Source organism: Diabrotica undecimpunctata, chromosome 8, assembly GCF_040954645.1.
Source record: "Diabrotica undecimpunctata isolate CICGRU chromosome 8, icDiaUnde3, whole genome shotgun sequence".
In the NCBI taxonomy this organism is placed as follows: Eukaryota; Metazoa; Arthropoda; class Insecta; order Coleoptera; family Chrysomelidae; genus Diabrotica; species Diabrotica undecimpunctata.
In genome coordinates, this window is record NC_092810.1 from 114,487,364 (window position 1) to 114,502,197 (window position 14,834).

Consider the following 14,834-nt stretch of genomic DNA (forward strand, 5'->3'; position numbering starts at 1 on the left):
GTGTTAATTTAATTACTCCGGCGATCACTTCCATGATAATATTTAGCTTGATATAAATCTAGTGAATGTGAGCATTGTTGATCCATATTGGTGAGCAATATTCAACTATAGATAAAAAAGAGCTAAACCTAAAGACCTGAGTGTTGAGGTCAATGCTCTTAATGTTGTGTGGCAGTGTTGACTGATGTTATTTATGTTTTTTTCAGCAAATATTCTCAATTGTTTTTTAAAGCTTAACGTTCTGTCGAAAATCCCGCCTAGGTGTTTTGGGTGTTTACTGTGGTTGAGTTATGTATTATTAAATTAAACAGTAAGTGTTCTTGAATAAGTACCTAGAACATGAAATTCAGTTGGGCAGAGATAACCAGACATGTAAGCTCACACGTCGCATGGAATTAGGCTGGGCAGCGTTTGATAAAGCTATGTATTTAAATCGGATCTACCCATGTGCCTTAAAATGAAAATCTTTGACCAATGTGTGTTAGCTGTACTCACTTATGAAGCGAAAACATTAACACTCACAAAAAAGGTAGTTAATAAGATTCACTCAGATGGCTATGGAGCGTCAAATGCTAGGTGTCTCTCTGAGAGACCGAATCCCAAACGAGGAAATACGTCGTATAATAAAAACAACAGACGCTATCGAAAAAGTCGCGTCCTTTAAAATGGAATTTGGCAGGACACGTTGCCAGATTATGAGGCAACCGATGGATAAAACGTATTTTAATAATGGATGGACGCATATAGGTTGATCTTGAATGGCACAGTCTATAGACTCTGGCTATAGATACAAAATAAACTTTAAATGTGGGACTTAAAATTAGTCCTCTGAAGTCCCAAAGAATGTAATTTGCCAAAACTAGGACTCAAGAAGGGATTAAGTCCCCTTAGCCTAAATGGTACACGTTTAAATCTGGTGAATAAAGTTAAGTATCTTGGGGCAATATTAGACTTAAATCTTACTTGAAATCCGCAGAAAGACCGAATAACCAAGGGAGCGGTAACTACGTTAATAGGGTAACCACACGGGCTACGAAGGGCACACCAACGGCAGCTATAAAGGGCCCTACTGGATCTTTCTCCTTTACATGTAAGTATAAAAGGCGAGGTGAGAATGAGGTATTATATACTTCGAGAAAACCTGAGCAACGCACTGCATAGATCAGGGCATAGCAACATAATAAATGAAACTAAAGAAGTCAAATCGAGGATGATTTCTGACCATATGTCACCCAGATACAAACCTAAAGTACCTTTTCAAGTGGACCTTTACCTACGACAGAAATTGGACAGATAAAACTCTTGACTTACAAAAATATTCGCTAGTGTGGGAATTTCAACATTTCTATTCCTCTAGAAGAATATACCTTTTCAAGTGGACCTTTACCTACGACAGAAATTGGACAGATAAAACTCTTGACTTACAAAAATATTCGCTAGTGTGGGAATTTCAACATTTCTATTCCTCTAGAAGAATATACCTCTGTATTTCAGGCCAAAGTAATTATTTTGCAATATTGCAATGTGCAAGAGAAATTAACTTGATATATATGCACATATAGCCAAGCAGTCATTGAAGCTCTCATACGCCCTAAGGTGAACTCGAGGCTAGTGTGGGTATGTCGACACGAACTTGAAAGATTGGCAAAATATAACAGTGTTACAATGGTATGGGTTTCAGGTCATCGAGATGAAATGCTCGAGAATGAAAGAGCTGATGCACTTGCCAAAAGAGCATCTGCTACAAAATACTTCCAAATCTGGCAGTGAGAGTATTAAAAAGCATCGCCTGTGACCGGAAAAAGCCAGGATCCGAAGTTCAAAACATCTCACACTGGGAAAATATACACGGTCGAACACTTGACAAGATGAACATTGGACGGGCAAACAGGGCTTAAGTACTGTGAACAACAAGCAAAAGTCTGCTTAAAGTAACAACAGGCTTCCTTACTGGATATGCTTCAGTTAGGAAACACCTGCACACAATGCTTTATGGTGACTTGACCTGCAGACTCTGCAGCAAAGAACCTGATACATCTAGCCCTATCATGCATGACCGTAAGGCATTAGATCGTTGGCGGCAAACAGTTTTTGGAGACAAATATATCATCCAAATGTATATGGTACCCATTGACTAGACCTGTATAAGCTAGTACAGGGTTCAAAAATTCTGGAATGGGTATCACAAAGGAATTGAAGATGTACAATAAACTAATTTGCTGCAATACGACCAGTAGATAACAGACGGCTTCCAAATAAAAAGTGTTTTTGAGCCCAAATTGTTGTCCAGATTTAAATAAGTTACTTGGGTTTTCTAGGTTTGAATCTCATCAATCTTGCGATGGGTCGAAATCTTCATTTTTAAAAGTACCTTCACAGAACTTCTAGATATTTAACTTATAACATAACATAACATAACATAACATAACATAACAATATCTTTATTTTTAGAAAATAATATACATTCCGTGAACATAAAATTATTTAAAAAAAAACAGTGTCACAAACGAAAATATTATTTACTTATTCCTAACCGTTACATATACAAATAGTCCTCCACAGAATATGGCTCAAGAGCTACCAGTAATTTAAATATTTGATGTTTATACAAACTTAATCTTTCCTCCCTTTTAATAGGTTCAGGCAGTTTATTAAACAATTTGTTATACTTAACCTGTGTATTGGAATTTTATAATTATATAACCTGGTATTTACTATACTATTGGGCTCAAAGTTCCTAAAGAGTATTTTATTCTTATATAGAAACAGTAAGCATTCTTGAATAAATACAGCGTAAACTGTTAAAATATTATTACTCCTAAAATGCCTTCTACATGATTCCCTACTTTTTAAGTCAAACATAACTCTGATTATTTTGTTCTGAACCAGAAATACATTATTTATGTCCCTACTGTGGCCAAAATTTATTAGACCATATCTAAATTTTGCTTCAAAATTAGCATGATACACTGTTTTTAATGAGTTACTATTCATGTATTTTTTTAGAACTCTAAAGCTGTAAATCACTTTACTCAAAGACATACATAACTGGTCAACATGTTTATCCCAACATAAAAAACTGTCAATATATAATCCTAAAAATTTGGTACTGCTGCTAATATTTAAAGTGTCATTATTTACAATAATACTGTTTGGCATATCTGAATGTGCATAATTTGTCTTAAACAAAAGAAGATCTGTTTTATTTTGATTTAAAACCAACCTATTCATAGAAAACCAGTCTTTAGCTTTCTGGAACTCTAAACTAGCATTAACGCTTAGAACAGACATGTCTTTACCACTGACTAAAATGTTTGTATCATCTGCATAATTTGTTATGCTGGAAGTAGTATTAGCCACTAGACCATGAAGATCATTGATATAGATCACAAACAGTAAAGGACCAATCACACTTCCTTGTGGTACTCCAATATTGATAGTGCTTTCAGATGAGATGCCTATTTCAGTGTTTTTATGTATTTTTACTAAATGTCTCCTATTTGCCAAGTAGGACTTAAACCAGTTCAATGCTGGTCCACGTATACCATATTTCTCCAATTTATCAAATAATAGGTCATGCACTAAACAGTCATATGCCTTTGATAGGTCCAAAAAGAGACCCAAAGCCATATGACCAATCTCAGTACATTTCAAAATATCCCAGACAAATTGAAAAATCGCAGTCTGAGTTGATTTTTCCTGTTGATAACCATGCTGATTTGCACTAATAATATGACATTTTGTTAAAAATTCTGTTATCCGCCTATACATAGTCATTTCTAAGATTTTTGAAAAGGAACATAGAAGGCTAATTGGTCTATAGTTATTAATTAATTTAGGATCACCCTTTTTGTAAAGAGGTGTTACTATGGCAGTTTTCAGGCATTCAGGAAATACACCAGATTTTAGTGAATTATTTATGATTGTAGTGAGAGGATTCGCTATCTCCTTTATACACAGTTTAAGGATTTTAGTGGTTATTTCATAAATTCCACAACTCATTTTGTTTTTTAAATTTTTAGTTATATCCATAATTTCAGTTTCTGTCACAGGTGCGACAAACACTGAATTTATGTTAGTTGCAATGTTGTCTTTATATTCAGTGTATTGTAATTGAGATAAAGTGTTATTTAAAGCAGTATTTAAGTGGATCATGTATTTATCAGCAATCTCTTGAGGACTACCATCTACTTTTATTGAATTTACACTTTTTAATTGACCATTAATTTCACTAACAATTTGCCACATGCATTTATTTTTGTTGGCAGCTTCAGACATCCTGTTTTCATATAGCTTTGATCGTTTTGTTATTAGTTTCTTATTATATTCTTTTTTTACCTGTCTATAGGAATCATAGAATTTATGGTTAACTCTGCTCATTGTCAACAAGATGTCTAAACGAGTATTACATTCTATTATCTCTGGATCATCTCTTTTATTAAGGCCTTTTTTACGTTGCCTAGAATCTAACTTCTTAAAAGGAAAGCACTGATTGAATATATACAGAAACTGATTTAAGAAAGTATTCCATTGAATATGTATTCCATATTCCATATAAAAATGTATATTAAAAGAACATGTAAAGGTTCTGTAGGTTTTTTGAATTTTCTTTAAAATGGTAGGGATTTTGTTTGTGTCAATAAACCCCAATCATCGGAATGGCCAAACTTTAATGATTTTGCTATCGGCATGTTTGCGATGTAAAATCTTAAAAGCAGTGAAGTAAGTACTAAGCCTTGTGGCAGACCAACTTTGAGTTTTCTGGAGGTGCTAATATCTGATATCATACTTACTTAAAATATTTGCGTTGAGCATTTTTTTAATAATCTTACCGGCGAATTTGCAAAGAATAGTACATAAGAATGTGGGAGTTAATAAATTATTAATTTTTACTAGATGGTGTCAAAAGCTGCTGACAGCTTTAGTTTACTTTGAAAGCCGACTTTGTAAGCACAGTTTGGGGATAATTTAGCTTATTCTGTTAAAAATTAGTATTTCATGTAGTTTATAGACAACAGGGCAATTGGTCAATAGATTTTGGGTTGTCAGCTAGCTTCCCCGGTATTAGATTACTATAACTTTTGAGCGTTTTAGAGATTCTGGGTTGTCCTCTAGCTTCCCCGGTATTAGATTGCTATAACTTTTGAGCGTTTTAATTCTCAAAACGTCTTTAAGAGCATTCCCTATTCCTTCTACTGTAAAAGAGTGAGAATGTTTGGTCACCATTGATTCAGTTTTTAAATATGTCTTTGCGTATCGTATGTGAGCTTTATCTTTGAACGCTCGTAATGTCATAATAACATAAGATGACTCTGAGTTTAGGTTTATAAATGCTTTCCGTTGTTAAAAGCTTTTAATATCTCCAAGTTTTCTTATTTGGACCTAAGCTTTCCGACATGATTTTTTAAAGTTTAAGTTTTCTACTGCCTCCGTCTACTTTTGTTGTCGCATTCAGACTAATAATAAGTTGATCTGCGATATCTTGTTCTGAAGTTTCAAGAAAATTTTGGTATAATATATCACATATTCTGATATAATCCCATCACATACTCTGATATAATATATCATATACCTTGCGGTCCATATGTATGGAATAAATTCATTTTTAGCGTTATTATGTACCTACTATGTGAAAAAACCTGAATCAGGTCGATTTTTATTCTTAAATTGACAATTTACGGTATAAAAATATTCTCCGCCTTCAGCACCCCCTTTGAATTGTAAGCAACCCCTCGAAAATTTTAAATAACAAAGAGGGTCGTGTGGCACCTTGTTAGAAAGGGATTTTAGTCCTCTGTTCATCAATATAAAGCTTTTTGAGTTTGTGCAATTATAACTGAGAAAATTGAATTTTACAATTAAATTAAATGTTCAACTTGACCACCATTATTCACTTCTTGACAATAACCGAGGTGATTTTGGAATTCTCGTACAACATTTTGTATTACCTCGGGGATTATTTTGTTAATTTTTTCCGTTATTATAACTTTTAAATCAGCAATATTGCCTGGTCTATTAAAATATACTTTAGAAATAATCAGGTATTTTCGTAGCTGTTCTGCTAAACATTAGGGAAAAAACTTTGAAGATAATAAAATATTAGTTAAAAAGCCAAATAAACAATTGATATGAATCTAGTAGGCTGCTGTCATTTAGTTCTTTAAAGTTGCTAAAGGACGTCGGTATAATATTTGTGCGCGTAATAAATTTAACTATAGCTCATTTGTCTGAAACTCAAAGAATAGACATTTTAATTATGATTGGTTGTGATAATAAAACAAGAACTCAAATGGAGGTTTGTGAAATGTTTATTAAATACCACCCTTGCAAAGTTAGGTTGGTTCAGAAGTTAATTGAAGATGATCCTGATAGAAGGCAAGAATTCTTTGAAATGATTATGGACAGAATGAACGCATGTTTGCAGTTCATAAACAAAATAGTTTTTTCTGACGAAGAGACGTTTCATTTAAACGGAGCGGTTAACTAACAGAACTGTATATATTGCAGCAGAGAAAATCCTCACTTGGCGTGTGAGACTAACATGCAATATCTCCTAAAAACATTAACGTTTGGACTGTTATCATTAACATTCAAATTATTGGTCTTTATTTTTTTGAGGACACAGCTGATGTGAGGTTTATCTGGATTTTTTGATTAACTTTTTAGTGCCTACATTAAGAAGATTTTTTCCTAATTTTAATTATCCAAATGAGATAGATCGATTTTTTCCAATAGGTGGATTGGATGCGTGGAACGATCGAATGGCCGGCTAGATACCCCGATTTTACTCCTCTAGATTACTTCTTATGGGGTTATATAAAATCTAAAGTATATTTTAATAGACCAAACAGTATTGCTGATTTAAAAGTTCGGATAACGAAAGAAATTAACAAAATAACCCCCGAGGTCGTACAAAATGTTGTACAAGAATTCTAAAATTGCATCGGTTATTGTCATGAAGTGAATGGTGGTCATTTTGAACATTTAATTTAATTATAAAGTACATTGAAAAATAGATTATAAATAATATGTGACATTATTATCTTCATTCAACCTTAAGTTTTGTGATAGACATTATCAAAATTTTACATCTTAAAAATCAATTTTCTCATTTATTAGTGTACCAAACTTCAAAAACTTTTTATTGCTAAAGAGAGGAGTAAAATCCATTTCTAACAAGATGCCATACGACCCCCTTTGTTATTTAAAATTTTCAAGGAGGTGCTTATAATTCAAAGCGGGTGCTGGAGGGGTATATTATTTTCATACTGTAAATTGTCAATTTAAGAATAAAAATTAAACTGTTTCAGGTGTTTTTCACATAGTACATAATAACGCTAGAAATGAATTTATTCCATACATATGGACCGCATTGTATAATGGATTTGCTAAAAAAAACAAAAAATCGGAAATCAAAACCTGGACTATTTTGTAATGCTATCACAAAACTTTTAGGACCATAACTTATCAATTCTCTTCAATTTTCTTCCATTCTCTTCGTTCCTTGGTTTTTACTCTTAAGTTTTGAATATATTTTTTTTGGGTCCTTGTCCACCTCATTGAGCCATCGTTGTTTGTGTCGTTTTACTAGTTTTTTTATTTGTCAACTGTGTTTCTCTCAATTTCTTTCCAAAGTTTCAGTGTCCTACAAGTGAGCTGCAGTAAGCTTTTTCATTCTATAATAATTGTGTATAATCTTCTAATGATAATTAATTTCTACTCGAAAAAGGTAACTACGATAACAAACTAAGAAAATATTAATACAAATATATTGGAATAGCTTACATGAGAAGTTTTATTATATATTTTACCAGTTGATGTATATTTGTTATTGCTGCAGAATTTGCAAATATCTCATATATTATTATACATATTTTTAAATATATTATAATTAATTACTATTCGCAATAAACATCTATAGTAATTTTTATGAAATAAGGTGAAAGCAATTTGATTTCTTGTGTTACAAGCGCAAAATTAAAAATAATTCAGCTCTTATTAAAAATTGCCCACTTTTAATATTGTTATGTAAATCCTGTAAAACAATTGAGGTAAATATATTTTAGTTCTCATGAAAATGCAAGTTATAATTAATATAACAGTGCAATTATTTATAAATTCATCACTTCGTTTTTTGTATTGTTTTAGATAAAATTGTCTCAGCCTGATTGAGTTGAAATTGAAAAGAGAATTATAAGATATTGTAAATGACACATAGTGCCTATGTGGTTGAATTATAAAATTAAATAAAAAAACTATTTATAGGATATCATTTTAATTACTTTTAATTATTTATAGCTACTTAATTGAGCTGTTCTTTATGTTACTAGACTTCTATTAAATTATTAATTGATTTATATTAACTTTTTTAACTATTTTCACCCATTCTCCATGTTCTACTCGAATAAGAGGTGCTTTTACTGTTTATCTTTTGAGCTTTCTTAAAAGCAAGTGAAGAGGCGGGATCTCTTAAGACACAATCTGGAAGAACAAACGTCTAAGACAAGACACAAAAACAAGAATCTATAAACTAGCAATTAGACCTATATTAACATACACGGCGAAGATAAGACCTGACACATCTAAAACGAGACAACTACTAGAAACAACAGAAATGAAAATACTTCGACGAATATCAGGAAAAACTCTGTTGGATAGGGAGAGAAGCGAAAACATAAGAAGAGCATGCAATATAGAAGACATAAATGGATGGGTATAAAATGAAAACAGGAGTGAAACGAACACATTAGTAGAATGGCAGAGAATAGAATAGTACGAATAGCACAAGATAAGTAACCAAATGGACCAAGAAGTATTGACAGACCAAGAAAAATATGGTGCGATAATTTAAACAATTTAGGAGGCTAATATCAAAGAAGAAACAGGCTTTAAAGCCTATATACGAGAAGGTAAAAGAAGAAGAAGTGCTTTCTAGCAGCTTTTCATTATGACTACTGTCGTACGGCCGTAGTGTCCTCCTGGTTTTTAGGGGTTTCTGGACGATCTACGACCGCCGCTCTCGAAGAGGATCTCAAGTTTCGAGAGTCCATCTTCGTCTATCCGTATCTCAGTCCCATAGACGAGAGTCCTCATCTACGTATGAGAAGCTCGCCGAGAGTCTGTGGTAGGTGAGGGGACACCGGCAATCAGAATTCTCTAACAGTTCGAGCTCTTTTACAGACAATATTCTTACAATGACTTAATATTTGTGTTAGAATTCTGATGCGTGGTGTATATCTCAAATTCCACAGAGATGCCGGCCTTCTCACTTCGTGTTGCTACCTTTTGCTAACAGTAATTCCTATAGTTACCATTTGCATAAGGTTTCTGGAGACGAAGTGATATTGCAGCTCGACCTGATCGGAAAAGCAATTACAAGTCCCCGTCAGGGCTTTCATTCGCTCTTTACCGTGACACGCCCAAATAACGCTGTGGTCAGTTCGACACAATTTGAAATAGTTCTAAGACCAATGTCTTTTCTATCTCACAAAGTCGTGTTCTACTGCCAGGAAGCGTTTTGTAGTCGACACGCCGGTTCTCGTACTCTTGATAATTTAACTTCTAAATTGGATAATTATTTTTGGATTCGACGTCTTCGATGATAGCAGGATATTGGTTAAATAATAAAACTCAAAGTAGCGTGGTAGCACACCGAGCCAACAAGGTCTAACGGGGCTAGTAGTGTATGACGACTGGATCCCGATCGGAAGATGTGCTGCTCTTTTATACACATCGTGTTTGGGAATTTGCAGCAATCTTCCGCCGAGAGGCCAATGACAGCGTAGTTAATAATGAGAGTTGTGATTGGCCGGCTAAAGTAACAATCTTTGTCGTGATTGGTTACCTTGGCGACACTACTCAGTACTTTTGTCACCATTTAACCTAATAAAGTAGCTACTAAGCGGTTGTTATGTTTTTTTTACAGTAAATCTAGTTTGATGCCATTTCGTTGTTATCCCATTTTTTATACTTAAATCTCTAATTTTCTTTCTCTTTTTATGTTTTGTCATATCATTAGTGTGTACTTTTTTAGGCAGCTTACTAAATAGAATTTATAAATATCTCTACTTATTATTTTAACCCTTCTTCATTGGACAATGGAAAAGAGAGAGTCATTTTTGCTTCTAGGTTTAGTTTCATTCCCTTCCTTGGTTGTGAAAGGACCTCGACATGGTGAAAGGGCGGAATAATTGGTCTTGGTTTCTAATAAGGTGAGGGGAGCACGACAGATGAAACCAAAAACAGTTCAACAAGCGTACGGCGTCGGTGCACCGGGTGGGCGTCAGACTTTTTCACCGGACGCTAAAAGAAGCAGCAATCATTCCCAATCTGATTGTTCCAACCCTCGACAAAAACTTAAATTTTCATAGCTACCTCAAGTCTACGGCATAACTTACAGTCACCAAATGATTAATGACCAACATATCCACAGATACATCAGACCTGAACTCCGAGTACAATCAGAAACTATTCCTTACCATAACTAATCCTTTATCCTTTATATCTCTACCTGTAGCGTAAGCAGCTACACTGATGGATACTAAGCGGTATACGAGCGTTACTGCCACTCTTACCGGAGAAAACGGTGACAAATCAAGAAAAGTAAAGCTCGACAAAAAATCCGCAATCCCGGTTCGGGAGCCACCATGACGAGGGGATGAATGTCTATGCGGCAGTATTTATAAACGGTGCCCTCATGAACGCTGATTATCTATTCATTTACTGCCATAGTAAGATAGATCTATCAAACTAGGATTATTATTTTTTCCGAGCAAAACCAAATAAATAAATTTCCAGAAGGACTTCCACCTCCTTGTCCCAAATTTTAATAAACAATTTTCCACTATATATTGTTAATTAATGTAAAATTATGACATTTAACTCCAGATTTAATTGGAAAAATTGCATCTATGAACTTATAACCAATTGTTTTAAAATGCTGAACTTCTTAAAACGCTTAGTCATTTTCAATGGGGTGCCAATGACACTTCTTTATTAAGAGTCTTCAGAGCTCTCATCCGATCTAATCTCGACTACGCTAGCTTTATCAATTCCTCTGTTCACAATAACGCACTCCGTCTATGTCTAAGTGCCTTTCGCTCTAGTCGTATCAAGAGCGTATTACGTGGAACCAATGAACATTATCTTACCTTAAGATGATAAACTCTTCTACTTTCATATGCTGCATGAACATCTGCAAATACCTTCAATCCCGTTCATTCCCTTATTTTCACAGTACCCTCTTTTTCCAATAATAGTGTCCAACATCTGATTATAAAAACTATACCTACTACAATTAATTACTCAACTACTTATAAATATTGATCTCCGTCTTGACTAGTTTATTTCCTCTACCTTTATTTAACCCCTTGGCTAAACATCTTACTTCAATATATACCTTACTCACCATCGTTAACAAATACGAATCTCCTAACAGTATTATAAAGAAAGCAAACTACCACTGGTGTTGGCTGGGTAGTCACCACTAAACATGAACGGTTACCCATTTTGGTTACCCTTAAAATACAGCATTAACTTCTTCTTCTTCAAGTGCCATCTCCGCGGCGGAGGTCGGCAATCATCATAGCTATTCGGACTTTTGAGACGGCTGCTCTGAAAAGTTCATTGATGTTCATCCGTACCACTCTATCAGGTTGCGCAGCCATGACATTCTACGCCTCCCTATGCTTCTCTTTCCTTGGATCTTTCCCTGCATAATCAGTTGGAGCAAGGTGTATTTCTCTCAACGTGTAATATGTCCGAGATATTCTAATTTTCTTGTTTTTATTGAATTTAAAATTTCCATTTCTTTGTTCATCCTTCCCAGAACCTCTTTGTTTGTGACGTATTCTGTCCATGATATTTTCAGAATTCTTCTGTACACCCACAGCTCAAATGATTCCAGTTTTTTTATTGATGTCGCATTCAAGGTCCAAGATTCCATTCCATAAAATAAGGTCGAAAAAAACATAGCACCTCGCCAACCTAACTCTTAGTTGAAGTTTTAAATCCCTGGTACATAGAACTCTTTTCATTTTGTTGAAATTTGCTCTAGCCTTTTCTATTCTTATTTTTATCTCCTGATTGTAATCATTTGTGGAGTTAATCATTGTTCCCAGGTATGCATATTTGTCCACTTGTTCGACGTTGGTTTCGTTTATTAGAAGATTCTCGTTATTTCTTTGAGTTTTCGATATTCTCATAAATTTCGTCTTTTTGACATTCATTGTTTGACCATACTCTTTTTTATACTCTGCTATTCTGGTCACCAGTCTCTTAAGATCTTCAATGTTTTCGGCTAAGATCACAGTGTCGTCCGCATATCTAATGTTGTTAATGGGAACTCCATTTACCTTTATTCCAGCTGTTTCACCCTCAAGAGCTTTTTTCAGGACCTCTTCGGAGTAGGCATTGAAAAGAATTGGCGACAATACGCATCCCTGTCTTACTCCACATCTAATTTCAATTTCTTCTGACAGCTGTTCGTTAACACGTACTTTTGCTCGCTGTCTATAGTATATATTTGATATGATCCTGAGGTTGTTGTAGTCAATCTTCTTTGATTTCAGGACATTCATTAAATGTTTATGTCGTACTTTATCGAATGCTTTATTATAGTCAATAAAACAGCGTTAATACAGGTTTTTAAATGCATCTCCCATCAAAACAGATATATTTCCATTTATACAGATACCCTTTAATCTACATATTAAATCAATACCATTTGCACTGACCACTGATTGGTTCAAAACATTAATGACGTCTCTACCAAAATTTCTCTGATCACGATGTAACTGTCTCTCTCATATGGCTTGTTGCTCATACAGCAAAAGAGCAAAACAACTCCAACCGTTTATTGGTCATCCCTCTCTTGACTTCTTATGACTCATTGACTAGAATAGAAGCATCGACTATTAGAGGATTTCGAATTAACCACACCAAACTTACCCATGTTTTCTTTATGTACTCAGGAAGGCCATAATTGTCAATATTTTATATTCCGTAGAATAATTTATCGTTATCCTACAATAATTACGAAAGGTTATAATGACGCTTACATTAAATTATGGAAATTATAAAAAGAAAAATTTTATTAAAAAAAATTATATAAAAAATATTATATTAAGGAAAATAATAAAAGGAATGTTTCTGGTACTTTAGTATTTAGTTAAAATAAACAAAATTTAAAACGTGAAAAATATCATACGTTTTTATTATAATGTTTAATTTCAACAAAATGTTTAAAGGCAACTATCTCAATTAAATAATAAATACTGACATTGGCACTTCTTGCACTAAGCCACAGAATTATATCCACAATTCAATATTCATATATTTTAGTTTTTCATCTTTATTAAAAAGAACAATGCAACTCCGTATGTTGAGTATATCATTTCATCTTCATTTATGCAATCCATCATCATTATTGCCAACAATTATACGCTTCAGAGAACTTCCTTTATTTGAATAGCGACTTAAAATACCGCAATAATTGAATAATTATTAATTCTATAGACAAGTCACAGTTCGATATTTTAGAAAAGTTGTGGTTCGTTTTCTTTAATGGACGGTAACTAAGAGAAGATGAATTTTTGAATGAGAACTGACTTGTACTCGATACATGCTAGTTAGGTAAGACTCTGTTTCTCTGTTTTGCATTTGCGTTTTATCTTTTTTTAACGTTTCTACCATGTATCTCTTTAAAAAAATATATGGTGGCACATTTTTATGTTTTTACTATGGGTTAATACAGTGATTCTCAACCTGTGGGGCGCGCCCCCCTAGGTCCCTAGGGGGCGCGGTATTATTAATGGGGGGGCGTGAGCCTATTCGAAAAAAACATCAACAACATTGGCTAATTTACTAAAATCAAAGCAAAACAAAATTCTTACAAAATAAAAAATAAAATACACATGAACACTGATATAACAGGTATAATTATAAAGAGCACTGAACACTAAATTATGAACAAGTTTAATAAAAAATCAGTTGACTTCGTTGAGCTTGTTTTGTAGAGGAAAGTTTATCGAAACGGGGTGTAATATTAGAAATAGACGTTCTCAGTTCTTTTTCTACATTTAGCTATGATCTATATTTGGTCTTCAAAGCAGCCACCACAGAAAATCCTGTTTCGCAAAAGTAGGATGTTGAGAACGGCAATAGTATACGGAACGCTCTGGTTTTCAGTGCAGAAAACTCATCATTTACTCCTGCCCAAAATTCAAGGAGTAATTTATTATTAAACTGTTTCTTGATTTCATCATTTGCCGTGAAGTCAATGAAGGTTTCTTCTTCGGCAGTAGAGAGCCCTTCCGGTGTAATTTGGAATGGATTTTTAACCCACTCGTAACTACGTATTAATTTTTGGTCGGCAAAAAAATATCTTTTAAAATTTTTAGTCAGCATCGCTAAATGATTTTCAATGGTTACAAAAACAACTTTCACGTGTTGTTTTTCAACCTTGTAAGTTTTAATATATTCATCCTAATTTGCAAACATTTCTAGGTTGTTTTGCTTTAAATTTCTGCTCCACGATTCCAATTTTTTACAAAAACCATTAACTTTATCACTCGTATCCAATATATGTTGAAGCTGAATGTTCAAAATAGGTATTTAGTTTCTCGAATATGTCAACCAAGTAGCTCAATTTCATCAAAAATAAACTATCTCGAAACATCTCGGCTTCCGGTTTATTTTCTTCTTCTAGAAAAATAGCGATTTCATGTCTTAATTCAAAAACATGTTGTAAAAATTTCCCTTCGTGATAACCATCTTGCCTCACAATAAAATAATAATGCTGAATGTAATGCACCCATGTCTTTACAAAGTGCAGA